Raw genomic sequence first — 21702 nt, forward strand, 5'->3', positions numbered from 1 at the left:
TTTTTATAGTACTTTACGCAACATTTATTTTTATAAAGGCAACATTTAATTTTATGACGCAACGATTTGGATAATACTTTAGGCAACATATTTTTTCATAAGGCAACGATTTGGATAGTATTATATGCAATGGTTTATAGAAAACGCAACAGTTTATATTTGAGGAACAAAAATTAAAAGCAAAAATTAAAATTATTCGCTAAATTTAGAAACGGAAAACATTCACTAAATTGGAATAACATAAAATATTCACCAAAATTAGAAAACGGAAATTATTCATAAAATTCAGAATCGGAAAATATTTCATCCATCCATTACATCACAAACAGAAAATGTTCACTAAAGTATTCATCAAAAATAACTAAACGTTGAACGCCTTTTCTGCTACGGAACCATTTTCCACAAATATTTTCCTGAAATCCTGCAAAACCACAAACAATAATACTGAAAATATGCAAGCATAATATATAATAAGATAAATGTGCAAAAGAACAAGTACTTAACTAGAGGAGCATTCAAAATTAAGCGCTTTTAGAATCCGATTTTTCACTTCGTTCATTTTCCATCGGATTCACTTGAGACAACACTTTCATTGTTTAGTTAAAGCTAAATTCTCTTGATTAATTCTTGATATTGTGTTTTATTTAAAGTCACTAAATTAAAAACAAATTAAACAACACTTTTTGACTTTGACTTCAGGACAAGTATGATTTTCCCTTCAAACAACAAGTTTCATCATTGTAAATGTGGATATAATGCTAACCTATAACTGGATATAAACCACTATTTGGATAAAACACAAAATTTAACAAAAGTACAGTAGAAACAATTTCTGGTTGCAAAAACAGAGTTATAGATGGGAATCTTACAATCTTGCTAGTTGTATCTTCCCTTAATTCCTTGTAAAAACGGCCTGCTTTTCTCTTGCGCGTGGCAATGAACATTTCCGCCAATGATGGCAACTTTTTAGTTAAGCTCTTTATCAAACCTGCATAAAAGATAATGCATAAAAGACCACACTTATCTCATAAACAAATGCAGACGAGAAAAAGCAAACAAAATTTCTAGGGTCACAAAAAGAGTCAGAGAATACAATTCATGTGGTCTATCTCATATTAGTTGCAGGTTCAGAAATTAAATGCTACTAGAACATACATAATGTGGTGCACTAAATAGGTGTTTCAGGTATAATACTTACTGCATTTCTAATATTCTGGAGAACTTCTTCCATTCCTGCTGTAACATTTAAAGTCGGTCTCTGCTTCCTTCCTAATTCCAGTCAGCAACTCTGCAAAGATATTCAACATAAGCAAACCAAAACTCAGACCAAGCATACATACCTTTAAACATGTATAAAAACATTCAATGATTCATTAACAAAAGTCCAATATCATATTCAAATATAAAGTAGGTAACTGAAATAATAACTACAATGATTATTCACCTAAATGTTTATTGAGTTGGCAATTATAGTATACTCATGTATGTCTGTAACAAACTATGTACTATCATAACTTAGTAACAACGAATACTAATTTAGTAGACTACGCAAACTGCACTGCATACCATTCTGATGCTCATTTAAACTCAAAATGGTATCACTAGCATCACAACAAAGAATAAGCAAAAGAATAACTCCTGAAACAGAAATATCGGTATAATATATTGGAACATTATAGTTCTCTATATCAATTCATGGTGAAACGCAAATAGCTATGTCCAAAGTAAAAACATGTAGCCTCCATTGTTTAAAAGTTGACAGTAGAGAAATTGGCTTAATAAAAGTAAATGAGCATGAAAGGCAAAATAAAAAAAAATAAAAGCTATGACATAGAACCACTTTTGCTATCATTAAGGTTACATCTGAATCATTTAAAATTTCTCTTGAGATTATGTCAATAAAAGAAGAGCAAACTCGGAACTAAGTAAAAGCAGGCTGATAAACAATTCAAAACAAGTTGTACAACAAACTGTTGAATCTAACAATTATGTCTAAACACATAATTTAATCATAAATATTAGATACTAATACACAATCAAAAGCTTTGTGTGATAAATAAAATCACCCTTATAAATGCTCAAACTTAAGCTCACTGCTCCATTGTAATCAAAACTTGGCAAAATAAATCTAAACTTCACACAATCAAATCATAACCAGAATATCAAGAATTTTAACTGATTAATCGATAACAATTCTAATCTCTATTAAATCAAAATAGATAGATTAATTCAGATATCATATTTAGAAAAATGAAAATCAAATTCAGATAAATTAATTTAGCTAAATTATTACTATCAAAAGTATACCAAAACACGCATAATTATATTTAAAATTATACTTACTTAGTAGGTGAAGACATTAAAGAGATCTTCAAATTATCCGTAAACTGTAGGTTGCACACTGTAAATGAAATTGAAAATGAGATTAGCTTTAATCGATGGAGAAAAGAATAGATTAAAAATAAGATTACCTTCAAATTATCCGTAAACCCTAGGTTGCGCACTGTAAATGAAATTGAAAATGAGATTAGCCTCGATCGATGGAGAAGAGAATGGATTAAAAATGAGATTACCTTCAAATAATATGTAAACCCTAGGTTGCGCACTATAAATGAAATTGAAAATGAGATTAACTTTAATCGATGGAGAAGAGAATGAGATTGAAATTGAGATTACCTTCAAATGATCCATAAACCCTAGGTTGTGCACTGTAAATCAAATTGAAATTGAAAATAAAATCAAAAATGAAAATGAAGAACGATCGCTTACCTTTAATCGAAGAGAGATGGCGAAGAGAGATTACAAAAAAGAATATGGAGATTGACATTGGTTTGATTAGGTTTATGGTACTTACTCGGAGATTGACATTGATTTTAGTAATTTGGTGAAGCTTTAATGAAACCAAACATAGAGTTATTTAGTGATTGTTGAGATTGAAAAATAATTCTAATATCTCATCATCTACTGCTGCTTGTCATCATATTTATGAAATTTGTACAAATTTGTGGAACTGGTACAATGCAAAAATAAAAAATTTAGCAAAAAAACTATGACTTAACTATCCTAGAAGAAATGGATTGTTAAATATTTTTAGAAAAAATAGTGGAGAATGATAATTACAAATATAACATAATAAGAGAAAAATTAAATTATAAAAAAATTTCAAAACTAAAAAATTTGAGATTTTAATTCAAAATTTAAGAGAGTGATTTTGAATTTTTTAATGAAAATATAGTAAAAGATTTCACATTTTAATGAAAAATTATAATTAAAAATTTTCAATTTTTTTTATTGTATTTAAGATAAGACAACAGTTTAAAAGTGTTGCTAGATTCAGTCAAACTGTTGTATTTTCTTAAGCTAATGCAGCAGTATTCTATATCTGTTACCTTATGTTATAAATTTGTGAATTTTGTTAATTTCTTTGCAACGGTTTTTAACTGTAACTTTTATGTTGCCTTATATATACTATTGCAATGGTATTGAAAGTGTTGCTGTGTTAGTGTTGCTGAAAGTGACTTATGTGGTAGTGGTTAGATTAGAATAAATCTAACCCAACTAAGGCACAACTAGAAGAATTTCTAAATCTAAACAAAAAATGGTTGAGAGAGAAAAAAATTGAAAGCCTGAAAAACACTAAGATGATACTGAAGAAATAAAAAAAAAAACAAGCTAAATTGTGGATTTAGGAAGGTGATTTTTAGTCTAAGAAGACCAAAAATCACCTCCCATGGCAAAAGAAGGAATGCGGCTGCTAGGGTTTCTCTGTTATGGGAAGGACGTTCGGTCGAGGGATTGTGAATTAGGATATTTAGAGCTGTTTTTTTACGATGCATATCTGTTTTAGGATTAAAGGAGTTAGGAAATTTGTTAATTTGCTAGATTAATAATCACCCATAACTTCTAATTTTAGAACTGCCTTCCAACAAACTCTATAATTACCATTTGTAGTCAGTAAACTCTAAACTTTAGGATTTTGGCTTGTAAACACCTTTCGGCTAAAAAATATTTAACAATGTTAACTATTGTTGAGTTATCATTTTAAAAAATACATACAGCTCCACATCACTTAACACGTCATCAAAACATTTTATAAATATATAATATCCAAAATATTCTTAAAATTTGGACGGAAAGGGTTAAAATGCTACCTTAAAGCTCAGGGGGCTACTGACCAAAAATGAAGTTTAGAAAGTTCGTTGTAAGGAAGGCTAAATTTAAGGGTTATGGATAATTATTAGTCTAATTTATTGCTCGCAATGATTAGTGCAGCCGATTTTTAGGCGACATATAATTTGACTAAAAAAATATTTTATTCTTTTCATTTCAAAAGTCTCATTTCTTCTTCTATACTCTTTTCAGTGTGATATTTATCATTTTGAATTTATTTTAGTTTATAATACTTTTCATATCAAAACCTCAATTATATTTTTAAATTTTATATCTATTAATAAGACTAAAAAATATAGTTAAATATAAAAATAATAAAAGTTAATATGAACAATCAAACAAAAAATCATATAAAGCAAGGTACTTTAATTATTTTTTAATCTATATAAAATATAAAGCATCAAAAATAATGAACTGGAGGGAATTAAAAATTAAAATGTATACATTTTTTTTTTTTTACATTTCATCCTTATTAATGATAATGCTAATTTTTTTTTTTATAAAAACACGAGTTAATTCCATAAAAAAATCACGACCTTTACACGAAATTTCATTTTAATCACAATCTTTAAAAGTTGGCATTTAAAGGCACGACCTTTCATTTTGTTTCTAATCTATCATTAAAGTAAAATTAGGTGTATTCTTTTTGACAAAAATTACTAATCCTACATACTCTAACCGAAAGATAATAGTATTTGTTGTCAGTTTATAATTTGGGTCTTTAATGATTGGATTAATGAAAAATTTAGTCAAAAAATACACTAAAATGATAGATTTGACAAATAAAGACCTAATTACTTAAAAAAAACCCCACCTTGAAACAATTTTTCGTTTATACCCTGATCTAGGAAAAAGTTCATTTGTACCCTTTTTTTGATTTTTCGTTTTCAATTGTACCCCAAAATTTTATTTTTTGACAATTTAATAATTATAGGATGAAAATATTAAAAATAATTAAATAGAAGGGTTATATCATCTTTTTTCTATTTGAAAAAAATACAAATAAGTTAAAAAATGAAGGATTATTTTAAGCTTTTTCTAGATAAAAAAAGTTAAATTTAGTGCTTCAGGGTAGAGTTGAAAACAAAAAATCAAAAAAAGGGTACAAATGAACTTTTTCCTAGGTCATGGTATAAACGAAAAAATATTATAAGGTGAAGGTTTTTTAAGTAATTAAGCCAAAAATAAAATAAAAAAGTCATGATTTTATATGACAACTTTTAAAGGTTGTGATTAAAATGAAATTTCGTGTAAAAGTCATGATTTTTATGAAATTACTAAAAACATTTATGAGAATTAAACGATTTCACTCCTACCTCTGTGATGATTCGAATCCATAACCTATCGGTCTTAGGTGACGCGCTTACAATAAATTTTCTTTTAAGATAATTAGAATAAAAATAAACTTTAAAATAAAAGTAAATGTTTTAAAATAAAACAATTTAAAGTAGAAGATAAATAGTATAAGCGCTTGACAACAATCTGCTAGGTCATGAGTTCAATTTATTTTAAAAATGCCCACCTTAACAACAATTTAAGGCTTAATGCTTTAAAAAAACCCCGACCTTTCATCCCTTTCTCAATCCTACCCTGACGTTGAAAAATTATCAATTTTACCCCAGTTTGTATTTTTTTCATTTTAATTGTACCCTAAAGCATAAAATTGACCTTTATTTATTTAACAAAAGTTCAATATTTTTTTTTAAAATGGTTAATTTAATATAAAAAGTTAATTTAATGCAAAAAGGGTCAATTTAGAGATTTTTTGCCAAATAAAAAAAGGTCAATTTTATGCTTTACGGTATTGAAATGAAAAAAAATGCAAAATAGGGTAAAATTGAAAGATTTGCAACGTCAGGGTAGGATTGAAAAGGGGTTGAAAGGTCAGGATTTTTAAGATATTAAGCCAAAAAAAAAAGTAAAACCATAAAATCGAACCGCCTTACAAATAATAGATTAAGCCAAAAAATCAACATTGACAAAGTAACATTGAGGTAAGATTAGTGATGGGCATGAACCGGTTAACCGGTCTGCGAAAGTAATTTATAAACCGGTACATAGTAGTACGATTTTTAAAATTAAAAATCTAAACCTCAAACTCTAAACGGTTCACTATTAAATCGGTTAATCATTAAAATTTTATCTATACTTTTTCTTCTTTTTTGTATCTAGTTTTTAAAACTCCAAAACCTAAACCTAAACCATTAACGATAAATATTAAAAATTAAATCCTAAACCTTAATTTTTGGACCGGTTAACCATATTTTTTTATTCGGTTTTACTGTTTCAGTACGGTTAATCGGTTTGACCGGTGTTTTTGCCCAGCCCTAAGTAAGATTCAGATCGGTGGCTGTCATTTTTATAATTCATACGTGTAAGAAAGAACACATTAAATTGATGGACTTTGTAACGGCTTTAATGAAAAGAATTAATAAACTAAACGAAGTATCTCTGAAGAAAAATAAAAAAAGGACACTGGCTGAACCCGACAGTTGTACCATGCCAGTGCTTCGAGTTCCAATGTTTCATTCTCCTTTTTCTCATTCCCCGTTATCAAAAGCTTAAGAAAAAGAAAACAAAAGCAATTAAGAGAAATGGAACAACCTCTGTTACTTAAAGATGGTGATGTAGTTTTTTTTTGATGAATAGAATTTTATATAACAGCCACAAGAAGTGGCAAAGCCGAAACTTATAGCTTTCGCACAAGAAGTGGCACACTCAAAGTGGCACACTAAAGGCTTAGGCTATAGGAAACGAACTAAAAAAAATCACCTGTTCGAATACAAAATACAGAAAGGATTTCTGTAGAAATCTAAACCCGAGTAACAAAAATTCCTATTACTACACTTAAAAAGAAAAGCTGCTCTAATAAAGCAATAAAAAATCAATGCCTCCTTAGAAGAGCTTTCGTTCCGAAAGACTCTGCAATTTCTACATTTCCATATCTCCCAAACCACTAAGGACCATAGAATCTGCCAAAGTTTCCAGTAAGGACCCCTCGGGACAATATAGTGCCACTGAAGCATAAATCCTTCAAAAGAGTTCGGAAACACCCAAGCTATATCCAATTTCTGAATCACACCACACCAAATACTCCTTGCAAAAACACAATGAATAAACAAGTGATCCTGCGACTCCACCATATTACAAAGAGAGCACATCGAGTTATCAATGGTGACTATAAAACGTCGTGCTAAAAATTCTAATGTGGGAACTCGATTGTGTAAAGCAACCCAAATAAAAAATTTAACACGAGGTGGAGCCTGAGAATTCCAAACCTGAGCAAAGGATGATGGGTTCACTTCACAATTAACAACTGAACCATCACTACCCATATTAGCATTAATATTATTAGTTTCCATGTCCACTGCCCAATCCCTTAACCCACGCCCAACATTTAAATTATGATGAGAAGTGGGAAATGGCATCAACTCATTAATAAAGTCAGCAGCACGCAAGGACAAAGGAGGCTCACCACGATGAAAAATCTCACTGCCTTCGACTACTACTGTACGTGCATAGGGCTGCTCATGCAAAGGAGAATTTGCTTTTGACACCAACTTACAAAATGAAGCTGCCGAATAAATACCTGAAGGACTATTCCATGAAATTTCATCCAATCTGTCATCTATAAAATGAAGCTCATTAAATAAAATCTGAAAATTACTAAGAAGCAGTAACTCTGACCCTCTCAAACGTCTTCTCCACCTCCATCCGTCTCGCCTAATATCAGCAATACGAGCATGTTTTTGATTAGAAAGATTGAAAAGTTTAGCGAATAAATCCATAGCCATACCATTTCCCAACCAATTATCATGCCAAAACATCACACAGCCACCATCCCCAACCTTATACTGAACATTATTAATGAAAAGTCTCCACATAAAATCATCACCACAATACTTCTTTTTTATTCCTTTCCAAATACTTGACATTTTTGTAGAATCTCCGAAACGTAATGAATCCCAATCAGAGATATTGGAGCAACTCGAAACAACATTAAACCATAGTGAACTCCTGTTATTAAAACGCAACTTCCACACCCATTTGAATAACAAACTCTGATTTCTAACTCTAAGATTAGAAATACCCAAACCACCCGTATCAAAATCTTGGCAAATAACCTTCCAAGAAACTTTACAAAGGGTTCTAGATGAAGAATCACCTTTCCAGAGAAAGCGTTTCATGTAAGATTCCAGCTTTCTCTGAACCCCACAAGGCATACTGAATACAGACATAAAGTAAACTGGCACACTAAACAGGACAGATTTTATAAGGACTAACCTTCCTGCAGGAGAAAGCAGAGACCCCTTCCATAATGCCAACTTAGCTTTGAATCTGTCCACAACGTGATCCCAAAACCCAGAAGCCAGCTGCCGTCGCACCAACGGCAGACCAAGATACTTAATAGGGAGAGATTCAACCTTACAACCCACCATATGAGCAGCTGCAGCTACATCCTCAGTATTAATATTAATTCCCATAATGGAGCTTTTATGGAAATTAATCTTCAAACCAGACACAACTTCAAAACATCGAAGAATCCGAGTCAAATTCTTTAGATGCTCTAAATCATAAGGAACAAAAATAAGAGTGTCATCAGCAAATTGCAAGAGAGAAATTGGATCATAATCATCTGCAAAAGAATAGCCTCGAGTAAAACCCAAATGGCGAGATTTATCAAGAATGCATTTTAGTCCTTCAACTGCTAATACAAACAAATAAGGGGAAATAGGATCTCCCTGCCGAACTCCCCGTTGTAGCTTAATTGGATCCACAGGACTACCATTAACCAAAATTGCCGTGGTAGCGGAAGAAAGACAGTACGACATCCAATCAAGCCATAGCTGCGGAAGACCCATACAACGCATAACCGACAACAAATACTCCCAATCAATAGTGTCAAAAGCCTTTTGAAAATCAATCTTTAGAACAAGCAGTTTATCCTTTCGCCTATTTGCTAAATGAATTAATTCATTAGCAATCATAGAACAATATTTAGAAATAGGAATTAATTTGCTTCCACAGTATCTTCTGCAAGTAATTTGCTTCCACAGTATCTTCTGAAGAAGAAAAAGGACTTTCAGAGATACTGTGGAAGCAAATTACTTGCGGTGGTTATTCTTCCACAGTATCTTCTGCAAGTAATTTGCTTGATAATGGCGGGTCATCTTGATGAACTTGCTCTTTCTAGCACCGCCATAGCCACTTCTCTTTCTGGTGTCACTGACTTTAGCGTTCTTGTAAGTCCTTTTTCTTCTTCTTTTTCCTTTTTATGTTTCTCTTTCTGGTGTCACTGGCTTTAGATTTTATCTTTGAGTACTGTTCGGTTTGAAAATTTATTTCTAACAGTTTGGTATAATTCGTGCGGAAAATCATTAGGACCACGAATATTATTTCAAGAACAAAGGATCACTTTCACCCCCGAACTTACGTCAAAATATCAAAAAAGTCCAAAACTGGAAAATGGGATCACTTATACCCTGAATTTGTGTATTTTTGTTCAACCCCCCCACTCTCACCTCAGAGAGTGAGGTACACTCTCCGGTTTTGAACAGTGGTTTTGTTGATAAAGTGGGTTTTTATAGTAAAAAGATTTAAATTGGTCCTAAATATTTTTAGATTTTTTCTTTCAACACATAATAAAAAAAACAAAATAATCCTTTTAGTTTTAAAATTATATATATTAAATTAATATTAACTAAAAAAAATAGAGGACCTCTTTGTAAATTATTTTTTTAAAAAAAAAAATTAGTCTCAGGCGAGGAGGCTCCGACAAGGAGATGTTGCTCCGGTGTGGAGCAGCAGCTCCTCCGTTTCGAGGAACAACGAGGAGCATATGCTCCTCTTAAAAACGAGGAGCAGAGCTCCTCGTGAAGAACAAATGCAGCTAGGTTTGTTCTTCGTTAAAGAAGCACAGACTCAGCTGGGTCTATTCTTCCTTTAAGGAAGAGTGTTCTTCCTTATAGGAAGAACATATCCAGCGCTGGGTTTGTTCTTCCTATAAGGAAGAAACACTTTCTCGAAGGAAGAGGAGACCCATCATTGGGTCACCTCTTCCTTAGGAAGAGGAGACCCAACATTAGGTCTCCTCTTCCTTTAAAGAAGAATGTTCTTCCTTAAAGAAAAACAGATCCAGCTTAGTCTGTTCTTCACGAGGAGCTCTGTTTCTCGTTTTTACAAGGAGCATCTGTAATATTCCAAAAAATTTAATTATTTATTTAGGCCACATGTCCAGTTTGGACTCGCCCGAGAGGCGTTATCGGAAAGTTTTCCGATAAAATAAAGATACATAACTTTTAGTAGGTCGGTTTTGAAAAAGATAATAGCAAAGCATTTAATGATATATTTCAATTCTAAAATTAGAATTGGAATTAAATGGAAAAATATCAAGACAAGCCCAAAATAAAGTGCAGAGACCAAAGTGGTAATTTAGCCACTTTGTGTCGAAAAATGGAAATTGTAGGTTTTGACGGGAAAGTCCTAATATCGAGCTTCTCGTTATTTATCGGATATAAATAATACGTATAAGTTATAATTTAAGAATTTATTAATTTAGTTATGGACTAAATCGTTCGAATGAAAAGTTTAAAGGATAAATGATAAGAAATAAAAAGAACAAGCACCAAAGTGGAATTTTAGCCGAATTATATAAGAAACGAAAGATTGGATCTGAGAACAGAAGAAGAGTCGAGAGAGTTGGAGAAAATTCGACCGATACCGTCGTTTCGCTGCCGTTTCGCTGTTCGACGTCCGAATCGAGTGATTCTCGCGGCAATCTCCTCAGAATCGAGAGCTCTATCGATTCTAAGCTTTGTTTCAAGGTAATATTTCGAGATTTGGTGTTAAAATCGGATTATTATGGCGATTTTAGTATAAAATGAAAATTTATCGATTTTAGCTCGGTTTTATCGTTTTTGGAAAAGTGAAGTTACGGGTTTTGTTGGAAATAACGTTTTGAAGGTATTAGGGAAGTCGTGGTGCGACGAAAAAGCCCGGAAACAATGTTTCCGGGGCTGTGCTTGGGCTGCACTCGGTATGCGATCGTATTCACGAAAGCACACTTGCAGTGTGCGAACGCACACTTCCAAGTGTGCGTTCGCACACTGTAGTGTGCAAACACTTCAGTGTGCGTCTGCACATTACACTGTGCGGACGCACATTATTCTTCTGCGCCCGCACAGTGGGTCCACAGGGACCAAAATGGGCTTTTAGCCCTAATTGAGCGGGATTTTAGTATTTTCGAATATTAGACCCTAAAAACGATTAAGGACCCCGATAATTTAAAAAGTGAAGTTTTAACTCGACGTTTTACGTGGGCAATGATAATGGAAAACACTAAAGATAGTATACGTTTCTCGAATACGAGAACCAAGATTCGTTATATCGTGAATACGATAAAGGAATATCGAGATCACGAATAACACTAAGAATAAAATATAACCCTAGAATTTAAATTAATATACGTATAAAATCACGAGATTAATATCTATCTATTAAACTAAACTATATGTATTAGACGTACGAGCAATCAGTCATGGCATTAGACGAGGACTAGTACGAGCATACCACCCCATTGACTATATTATAGAGTGGATAGCGGTCACTGTGAGTTGCACTTTACTTTCGTGTATTATATATTAAAGTTATTTCATATAGATGTTTATATTGTATATACGCATCGCATGTTATATGGTTTGATTAAATGTTAGATATTTCAATTAAGTATATATACGAGGACTAGTATGCGATCCGAAGAAACTAGCTACATATTGGGTGTCAATAGGCTGTGTGATCACCAGTATCGAGTCAGTCTAGTGTGTTTGCATTTGAAGAAATAAATCGATATGTATGACAAGACATGAATAAGAAATTCGAAGTTGAATAATGATTTGATACGAGTGAGCACTCGGTTACGGTATAACCTAGAGTCCCCGTATCTAGTGGGTTGGACCCACCAGTGAGTTGGACTCACAACTTGAAATGTAATGATTAGATTGGACGATATATGATTAGTATGATTTGATTATTCAAGAGATGTGACGCATGCTAGGATATTAGTTTCGTACGGATCAAATACCTGTTTATATGTATTTCAAATTATTGTTTTCTTGAAATGCGATGCTATGTTTTTATGATAATACCGTTAGTAAATGCCAACTCACTCAGTATTTTCCCAAATACTGACCCTTCACCTTTGATGTCTTTCAGGTGCTTAGTTTGTGGAATTAGCTAGAAGCCAATTTTGAAGTCCAGAAGTCAGCTGTGTATGTATAGTTTCTGACTTCTGTGAATGCTGCAGTAGTGGTCCCGTGTGATAGAGTCGTAGCCTAGACAGCAGTACATTTTGATTGTACATATTACATGCTGTCTTGTTTATATGTTTTTGATAGGCTACATGTAATATGTTTTGTTCACGGCCCCATATGACAGTGATATGTTTTATTACACTATTTTTTGTATATAGTACCGCGAGGCCAGTTCATACAGGGTACGGTAATTAGAGCCCGCGAGGTTAACAACACAGTTAGTGTAAATATTGTGTATATATATATATATATATATATATATATATATGTATATTTGCTTCCGTTGTTTAAGGTGATTTGTTTATTATTTGCGAAAAATTATTAGCGGTTTGAGGCTTGCTACGAGTTCGGAGCTACCACTCCCGTTCCCTAGCACCGGTTGCGGCTCAATAATTTTGGGTCGTGACAGCATCTTACTCCTCGTCTTAGGCGAATAGGCTGCTCCTCCTCCTTGCTTGAGACTTATTTTTTAAAAAAAATTTTCAAAGAATAAAAAGGTTATTAATTTAATCTATTTTAATTAGGATGAATTAATATTTAATCATGGTTAATTAGTATTTAAATGTGAATAATTAGAGTTAATTGTGATTTTTTATAAATCTCACTCTCCAATTAAGGTGCCGCGTCAGCATAAGGGCCTTTTTGAGCCGGTTTACACAAGTTCAGGGTATAAATTATCCGGTTTTTCAGTTTTGGACTTTTTTGATATTTTCACGCAAGTTCGGGGGTGAAAGTGATCCTTTGTTCATTATTTCAAAGGCCTAATTACTTGAAAAAACCCCATCTTGTAATAATATTTCGTTTATACACCGACCAAGAAAAAAGGTTCATTTGCACCATTTTTTTGATTTTTCATTTCCAACTATGCCCTAAAATTTATTTTTTTGACAATTTAATAAATTAAAGGATGCAAATATTAAAAACAAACAAATAGAAGGGTTATATTTTTTTTTTCTATTGGTAAAAATACAAATAAATCCTTAAACTTTAAAACTATTCAAATTAATCCTAAAAATTAATCGTTTTAAAATTCTTTATTTAAAAAACTTCCGACCCACCATTGTACTCCTTTGATTTACGAATCCGCTACCAAAATCCGATAAATATTTTTTACAAAAAATAAATAATTTTTTTAATTTTTTTTTCTGAGGAGCTCCTCCTTCATGCTCCTCCTCGTGGTGATTAATACGATTTATGTTAATTTTCATATCTAAATAAATTACTCTTTGATTTTTTCAATTTTATATCTAAAAATCTGCATAAAAAACGATTTTATGATGAAAAAAACGATTTTCTGCACAAAAAATGATTTTTTGTAAAAACAAAACAGCATATGATCATCATGAGTATCACAGCATTATAATCACATTATCATAACACTGCAGAAAAAAATATTTTTCTTATAGATAATAGCCTCTGATTATCATATGAGTATCGCTTTATTATCATGCTGTTATCATAACACTCTAGTGTGATAATGTTATGATAACTATGTGATAATGATGTATGATAACTATGTGATAATGATGTATGATAAGGTTATGATAACGTATGTAAAAAAATATAGAAGGATTTCATGATAATAGAATGATAATGTTATGATAACTAAATCAGTTTCTGATTATCATGTTAATATCACTATGATACCGAGATGATAATATTTATGGTACCTATATGATAATGTTATGATAATATCCATGATAATGTATTATAAAACAATTTCTGATTATCATGTGAGTATCACTATATTATCATATCGTTATCATAACATTTGAGTATGATAATTAGAGGATAATGAAGTATGATAATTGGATGATAACGTACGTGAAACTATAATTATAAAAAAATTCATGATACCAGTATGATAACTAGATGATGATAAAATAATAAAGTTATGATAATAGTATGATACCTGTATGAAAAAAATTACAGAAACATTATGATAACGAGATGATAATGTGAAGATAATAATATGATAATATGATACATGTATGAAAAAAATTATGATATAGAGATGATAATGTGAAGATAATAGTATAATAAAGTTTAAAGTTTTATGATAATAAAATGATAATATGGAACATGCATGAAAACAAATTACAGAAAACTTATGATAACGAGATGATAACGTGATAATACGTACATAATTATATCAATGTTATTGTTATGATAAGCTCATGATAATACCACGATAGTTTTTTAAAAATGTTATGATAGGGAGGATGTTAAAGATAAAAAAATTAATAAATAATTATTAAATACAAAAAAATAAATATTTTTTAAACAAAATATATTTAAATATTTTATAAAAACTTTTTTTTATTATTAACATCCTTTTAGTAATTTAAAAAATTAAAAATAAACTATATTATTTATTATGAAAATATTATTATAAAAGTAAAATATTGTTTTAAAAAGTTAAAGAGATAAAAAAAGACATCAAATAATCTGTACATTTATTAATTTAAAGAATGAAAAAAAACTGAATGAATAAATCAAAGAAAGTTAATAGAGTTTTTTTTTTTTGAATTCATCGGATCTCATTAATTTGATATGAAACAGTTACATTTGTAAGAAACTCGGGATAATTTGAAAACTAAACCCGATGACCTGACATGAAACAGACAACATGATGCATGATTCGCAGAACTTACTTACAAAAATAAAAATAAATTACTAACTGTTTCGCGAATCAAGTGCCGTCTTCAATCACTCTTCGTTCAAATGTCTCCAAACACCCACAAACTCACTGTATCCGATTCAATTAACACTTAATATAACTCCTTCTAATAGAGTTGTGTTAACATGTTAGGTGCATGTATTATATGGCTCAGAGTAAAATTATAATTTTTTAGGACACGGAGTGTACAAATACAAAAAAGTTAAAATTATGGAGTATTTTTGTTGACTTTTCCATGTTGAGGTAAAAAATTAAATTATTTTCTTTTTTTAGGTAAATATATCCTCTCTCTATTTAAAAAGGCCTAATTATTTAAAAAAAAAACACCTTATAACATTTTTTCGTTTATGCCCTGACCTACGAAAAAGTTCATTTGTACCCTTTTTTTGATTTTTCGTTTTCAACTGTACCCTAAATTTTATTTTTTTGAAAATTTAATTAACTAAAGGATGCAAATATTAAAAATAATTAAATAGAGGAGTTATATTATACTTTTTTTATATTTGTAAAAATACAAACAAACCCTTTGACTTTAAAACTATTCAAATAAATCCTAAAATTAATAGTTTGAAATTTGTTATTTAAAAAACTTCCAACCCACCATTGTACGCCTTCGATTTACGAATCCGCTATTAAAATCCGATAATTTTTTTCAAAAAATAATGTTTTTTTTATTTTTTCCGGAGGAGCAGCAGCCGCTCCTCCTTTCATGAAGGAGGAGCAGTGGGCTCCTATTTTGACAGGTCGGAAATTTTTTTATTCAAAAATTATATATTTTTTCGGTTTTGATAATTAATATAAATTAAATAATTATTATAAGTTCAATTTTGCAAAGAAGAAGGTATTTTTGTACTATTAATATTATTAAAGTCTAAATAGAATTTAAGTTAAAAAATGAAGGACTATTTTAAACTTTTTTAAAAATAAAAAATGTTCAATTTGATGCTTCAGGGTACGGTTGAAAACGAAAAATCAAAAAAAGAGTGGAAATGAACTTTTTCCTAGATCATGGTATAAACGAAAAAACGTTATAAGGTGAGGTTTTTTTAAGTAATTAGGCCATTTGAAAACCATGTCAATCCATACAGGTTTCTAGAATCAATTTGGATCATTGAATTAAATTTTGGGTTAATGTCATAAAAATTCACCAACTTTACACGTTTTCTCATTTTAATCATGTAGTTTAAATTTTCTCATTTTCATGCACGAACTACCACTTTTTCTCAAATTCATGCACGATGCTAAGGTGTCACGACTCCATTGGTGTAATTTGCTGAGGTGGAGGTCATTTTACACCAATGAATGAGTGCCACCTCAACGCCATGCATGAATTTGGAGAAAAGTGGTAGTTTGTGCATGAAAATGAGAAAATTTAAATTATGTGATTAAAATGAGAAAACGTGTAAAGTTCGTGATTTTTTTTGACATTAACCCTTAAATTTTCTCAACACATCTTAAGCATTAATATTTAGCAGTTTTTTCTAACCTTGTTTTATTCATTTCACCCACGAAACACCCCTTCAGTCTGCTTTTTCTTTTTTGTTTCACGTATAATTTCCAACTCTTAACAATAATTTTCTTAAATCTCAAATTGTTTTTTTAATTTGTCTCATTTTCATCTCACCACTTTCTTTTCCGATTTCCTTCTTGGATTCTAAATATGTAACTTTTTTTTGCGCATTTGAAGCCAATAGTATTTATATCTTTGTACACTAAGCTGTTTCATATTTATCTGTCTTCTACTTACTATTTATGTGGGTTTGTTTTGTTCTTGATGATGGGACTCTAATTCGTAAAAATGAATAAATTTGTTATATGGATATCAGTTTACTTCTGCTAGTGTTTCAGATTCAGTTCGAAATCATTAGTCTATTATTGTGATGATTAGTTTAGACTGAAATTAAAAATGTGGGATAAAATGGTTACTATGATTGTCCAACTAATGAGCTTTTGCAGAGACTATGAAATTTAATTTCATCAAACACCGAGGTTAGTTTACTTTAATTTGGCTATTGAAGAATTCTCGACTCTTAAATTATAGGGGTATTGGCAAAACAAATCCTAACGTTTCATTTTTTTTTTTGCGATTTAAACCTAACGTTTAAAACTTTGCGAAACAAATCCTAACCTTTCTAATTTTTGCAAATTGTAGCCTAAGCCGTTTTCCGGCCATTGTTTGCTTATGCGGCAGCCGTATTATTGGTATATTAAATCCCAACGTTTTAAAATTTTGTAAAAAAAACCCCAACGTTTCGCATTTTTGCAACTTGTAGCATAAAAAAGATGACAAAATGCCTGAAATTAGAACTTGGGCTACAATTTGAAAAAATTGAAAAAGTTAGGATTTGTTTCATAAAGTTTTAAACGTTAGGCTTAAATCGCTAAAAAAGTGAAATGTTGGGATTTATTTCGCCAATACCCCTAAATTATACTTTTCTGTTTGTTGATTTGAATTGTGCTTTTACTTTTTTTTCACAAAATTCATTTCTCACAAATGTCATTTTTTAAATCTAATTATTTGATGTTTATTTTTATTGCAGATCGAAGTTGATGAGTTGGTAAAGAAACAACATCCAAATAGATATTCTATTAAATTTTGTTTGGTTATTTTTTGTTTTGTTTTTATCTTGATATTATATTAGAACTAGGTCGATACCCGCGTGTTACGCGGATGTTATTAGGTAATATTTTAAAAATATTATTTTGATTTTAAAATAAATTTATTTTATTTTATATATTTATTTAATTAGTTGATTAATATATAATTTATGCAAATCATGTAGGTAGCTCAAACTTTAGATATATTAATTTAATAATATAATTTAATATTAGAATTACATTATTAAATTAATATAATTGTATTATATTATACTACTATAATATAATATATGTTTATTTGAAAGAAAAAAAAATATCATGTACATTTATAGCGATTTAAGTACACCTTCAAAAACCTGACCACTAAATTTTTTTACTTTTTATCTATTTAATAAAATTAAAAAAATATACTTAAATTGCTACAAACGTGAAAGGTGAAAGATTTTATTGTTTTTACAAATATATGAAAAACATATAAATATTAACAATTTATCAAATTCTTTAAACTTCATAGCTATAATGCTCTTAGAATTCAAATAAGATTATATTTGGCCTAACCATTTCCAAACGTTTGCGTTTTTTATCAATTACGACCAAATCTTTTAATATTTACAATTATGTCTAATTTGAAAACTTTTTTGCAGTTATAGCCAAAACTTGAAATTTTATTTTTTAAAATTCAAATCTTTCAATTTTTATCAATTGCGACAAAAAATTTATAACTCTTTTTAAAAGTTAGACAATTTTTTTAGAATTTGGTCTTAATAAAAGATGTAAAGCTTTGAATTTTAAAAAATTAAACTCAAAGTTTTGGCTATATTGAAGTACGGTTTTCTTAGTTTCTTGTCACTAAATCTTGAAGCATGGTTTTCTTATGAAGGTGAACGTAATAGTTGAAACTATAAAACCAAATGGTTTTGTTTTGTTTTGCAATTCTTTTCATAATTGCTTTAAAATGACCTTTAAGATGTGAAGAAAAGCTTGACTTTTCATCGGTAACTAATTTTTTAAAGACTGACTAACTTGAATGAAGTACATTCTTTTGACAAGAAAATAAGAGTGACCAACGGTCAATTTCTGATTAACACTTTTAGAAAGATCAATTTTCAACATAAAATCATAGATAAACTCTACCAGGGATGCCTATTGACCAGAAAAGAAAAAGCATGCTAAAGAATCTACTGCAATGAAAAATAAAATTAACAATATAAATATAAATCAAAATCAGGCTTTTAAGGGCAATTAATTTTGAAGTTCTTTCTAGTTTCCAAATTTGATAAAAGTTGCTTAACATCAGTTTTAGTTAGTCTACTAAAAACACGAGCATCATCAATAATATTATTAGAGTGCTTTGATGGTCCATCACCAATAACAGCTTATGTGCGAAAGTTTCATAGCATTAAGCAAACCGAACATATTATAGAAAACAGAGTAATATAAAACATCAATATGAAAATATGGTGTTTAATAAGCGGTATCTCGTCTTTGTCTTTTGGCTTATGGCTCAAGCTCAGGCTCATGCTATACCCAACTGAAACGGAAAAGATAGGTCTAAGATAGATTAATTCAGCTAAGTAAATAGGAGTTTAATGGACCTGAGATGGAGTAGTAAATGTCATTTAAGAGTTGTATGAACTAAACAGAGCTGCACATTTCAATGAACAGTTGTCTTACGTTTTAGAATTTTACAAGTCCTAAAGTCCACATGTCAGCATAATAGAGTGCCACTTGTCATAATTGTGTGAGAAGTTTTTTGGTAGCTCAGAATTATAGTATAGTATAGATATAGATTTCAGGATTCTTGTATTTATAATTTATATAGTCAATTTTGTTGAATTATTATTTATCCTTTTTGTATTTAAAGTAAATAAATTTTTTATCAATTCCTTTTCCTATTAGTTAGTAACATGGTATTGTACTGATTATGTTTCTTATAAATGAAGATTGCATGAATAAAAAAAATTATAATATACTCTTTTGATAGAATTCGCCAACAATTTTCATCATCATATACATTATGACAATATATTTTATTAAATTATAAATTTGTAATAAAATATATTTACTCAAAATAAAAATTGTTCACAATAACTAATTTCTTGTAGTGGTGTCATTAAAACAAGTTGGTTGGTAAAGATAATAAAAATGTAATTATAAAACATGAATCTGTCCACTATATTTGCATTGCCTTGTCTATATAAATAACTTATTCTTAATGCTTGTTGGGTTATTTTCTATTATTCTGAAAGTCATTACAGTAAGGACAATTCAGGGTAATCAGATTATAATTAATAGGTTGACATCGTTTACTAAATAGGGGTTAACATTTGATCTATCCTCCGTTGCAATGAATGATTAAATAGGATTGATATGAGTTAGATTTGTAAGGCATCAAGAACCAATGTGAAAGCAATATTTTAGGTTGTTTGTTATCATTGTTAATTTCTTTTGTACATAGTATTTTTTATTTTTATTAGTTTAATTTTAATTACAAAATCATCATATATTTGGTTGCTCAAATAATAGTTTAGCTAACTATTTTGGTATTAGATTCATTTCCCGTGGGTTCGACACTCTACTTACTATATATTACTTAATCACGATATTGTATATTTGCAATTTTGTGCATCCTGCACGTCGAGTACCTCCTGTAGTTATTCGGATTCAACTAATTATGTTGGTGGTCGTACTCGTCGAGCTCGTGTGGATTCTGGACTTCTACCTCATCCAGCTTCTGCTGCTCGTCGAGTTTGTGTTTCTACAGAGGGTCTGGTGGCTTCTGTTGCTTGTCAAGCATAAGGGATTGGTGTCATTGCTCGTCGTATAGCTGCAGTGACTGATGGGGATGCCGCTGGTTAGTTAGGGGCCTTTGGTTGGATGATTGATGCTAAAGAAGACCAGGCCGGTGTTGGATTTACTAGTATTGTGGGGGATTCGTTGGCTGAAAATCATGGCAGAGTGTTGGGTTTTGAACCTGGCGTCACAGACCAGCCGTTTCCGTGGAAGTTCCTCGTCGTCCCAGCAGACTCAGACACCAGAGGAAATAGAGGAGAGTATCTAGAGAGAGGTCGAGGCACGGGTCCAAGGGATGGAGGAGCGGGTGCGAGGGCAGGTTCAGAGGGACGTAGAGGCTACCATGGACAAGCGGATTGCCGATAGAGTCCGTGCGGAGCTGGCGAGGATGATGACTTCTCTGCCGCCAAGTCTTTTCCCGCCGCAGCCCCCACGAGGCCCGGATGACGAGGACATTACTAGATTGCAGGTTTTTAGATTCAGTATTATGTTACCGAATAATTTTGTAAACGTTTGTTTTATATATTATATATAATACTTTTTATTGACTGATATTCAACGTGTTTATATGTATTAATAACATGTATGAAACATGTTTGATTTGACAGGAAAAATCCAAAAAATTACCGGGAAACAGAAAAAATCTGCCGAAAATTTGCCTACGTTGCTGACGGAATATCTGAATTTACGGACGAATATTCCGTCTCCAAATACTTCCCCATTTACGACCGAAAGACACCTTTGCCGACGGATTATATGTCGGCAAAAGAAACATTTTTCGACGGATATTGCCGACGGATTATCCGTCGGCAATAAGTCGGAACTTCGTCGATAAGCTAGCCGACGCTTACCGACGGAATTCAGGTCTTACCGACGGACTGTTTCCGTTGGTATACGTTACCGACAGATTTAGTTGGGTTTAATGATTTTATCCTTAAATAGTTGGGTTTAATGATTTGTATTTTAAAAAAAAATATCAGAAAGATATAGTATAATGTATCCTTTTTATTTAGTTGGGTTTAATGATTTTATCCTTAAATAATACAAAAACTTGCAATTTTCGTTAACATCGAAGAAAAATAAACTTTGAAGAGAAATCGGTATAGCAATATTTTGTGTAGCTTTAATATAAAGGTTGGGTAATAATAGCAC

The 21702-nt window shown here is 30.8% G+C and overlaps 1 long non-coding RNA gene across 1 annotated transcript; it reads right to left on the reverse strand.

Annotated features, from left to right (window-relative positions):
- Positions 1-878: 878 nt before the first annotated feature.
- Positions 879-2945, reverse strand: LOC126670982 (uncharacterized). Its single transcript, XR_007638898.2, has 5 exons — positions 2770-2945; positions 2472-2503; positions 2344-2401; positions 1199-1288; positions 879-988 (listed from the first exon to the last, which is right to left on the reverse strand). It is a non-coding gene; the product is annotated as an uncharacterized LOC126670982 (long non-coding RNA).
- Positions 2946-21702: the final 18757 nt, after the last annotated feature.

Source organism: Mercurialis annua, linkage group LG3, assembly GCF_937616625.2.
Source record: "Mercurialis annua linkage group LG3, ddMerAnnu1.2, whole genome shotgun sequence".
NCBI classification, from domain to species: Eukaryota; Viridiplantae; Streptophyta; class Magnoliopsida; order Malpighiales; family Euphorbiaceae; genus Mercurialis; species Mercurialis annua.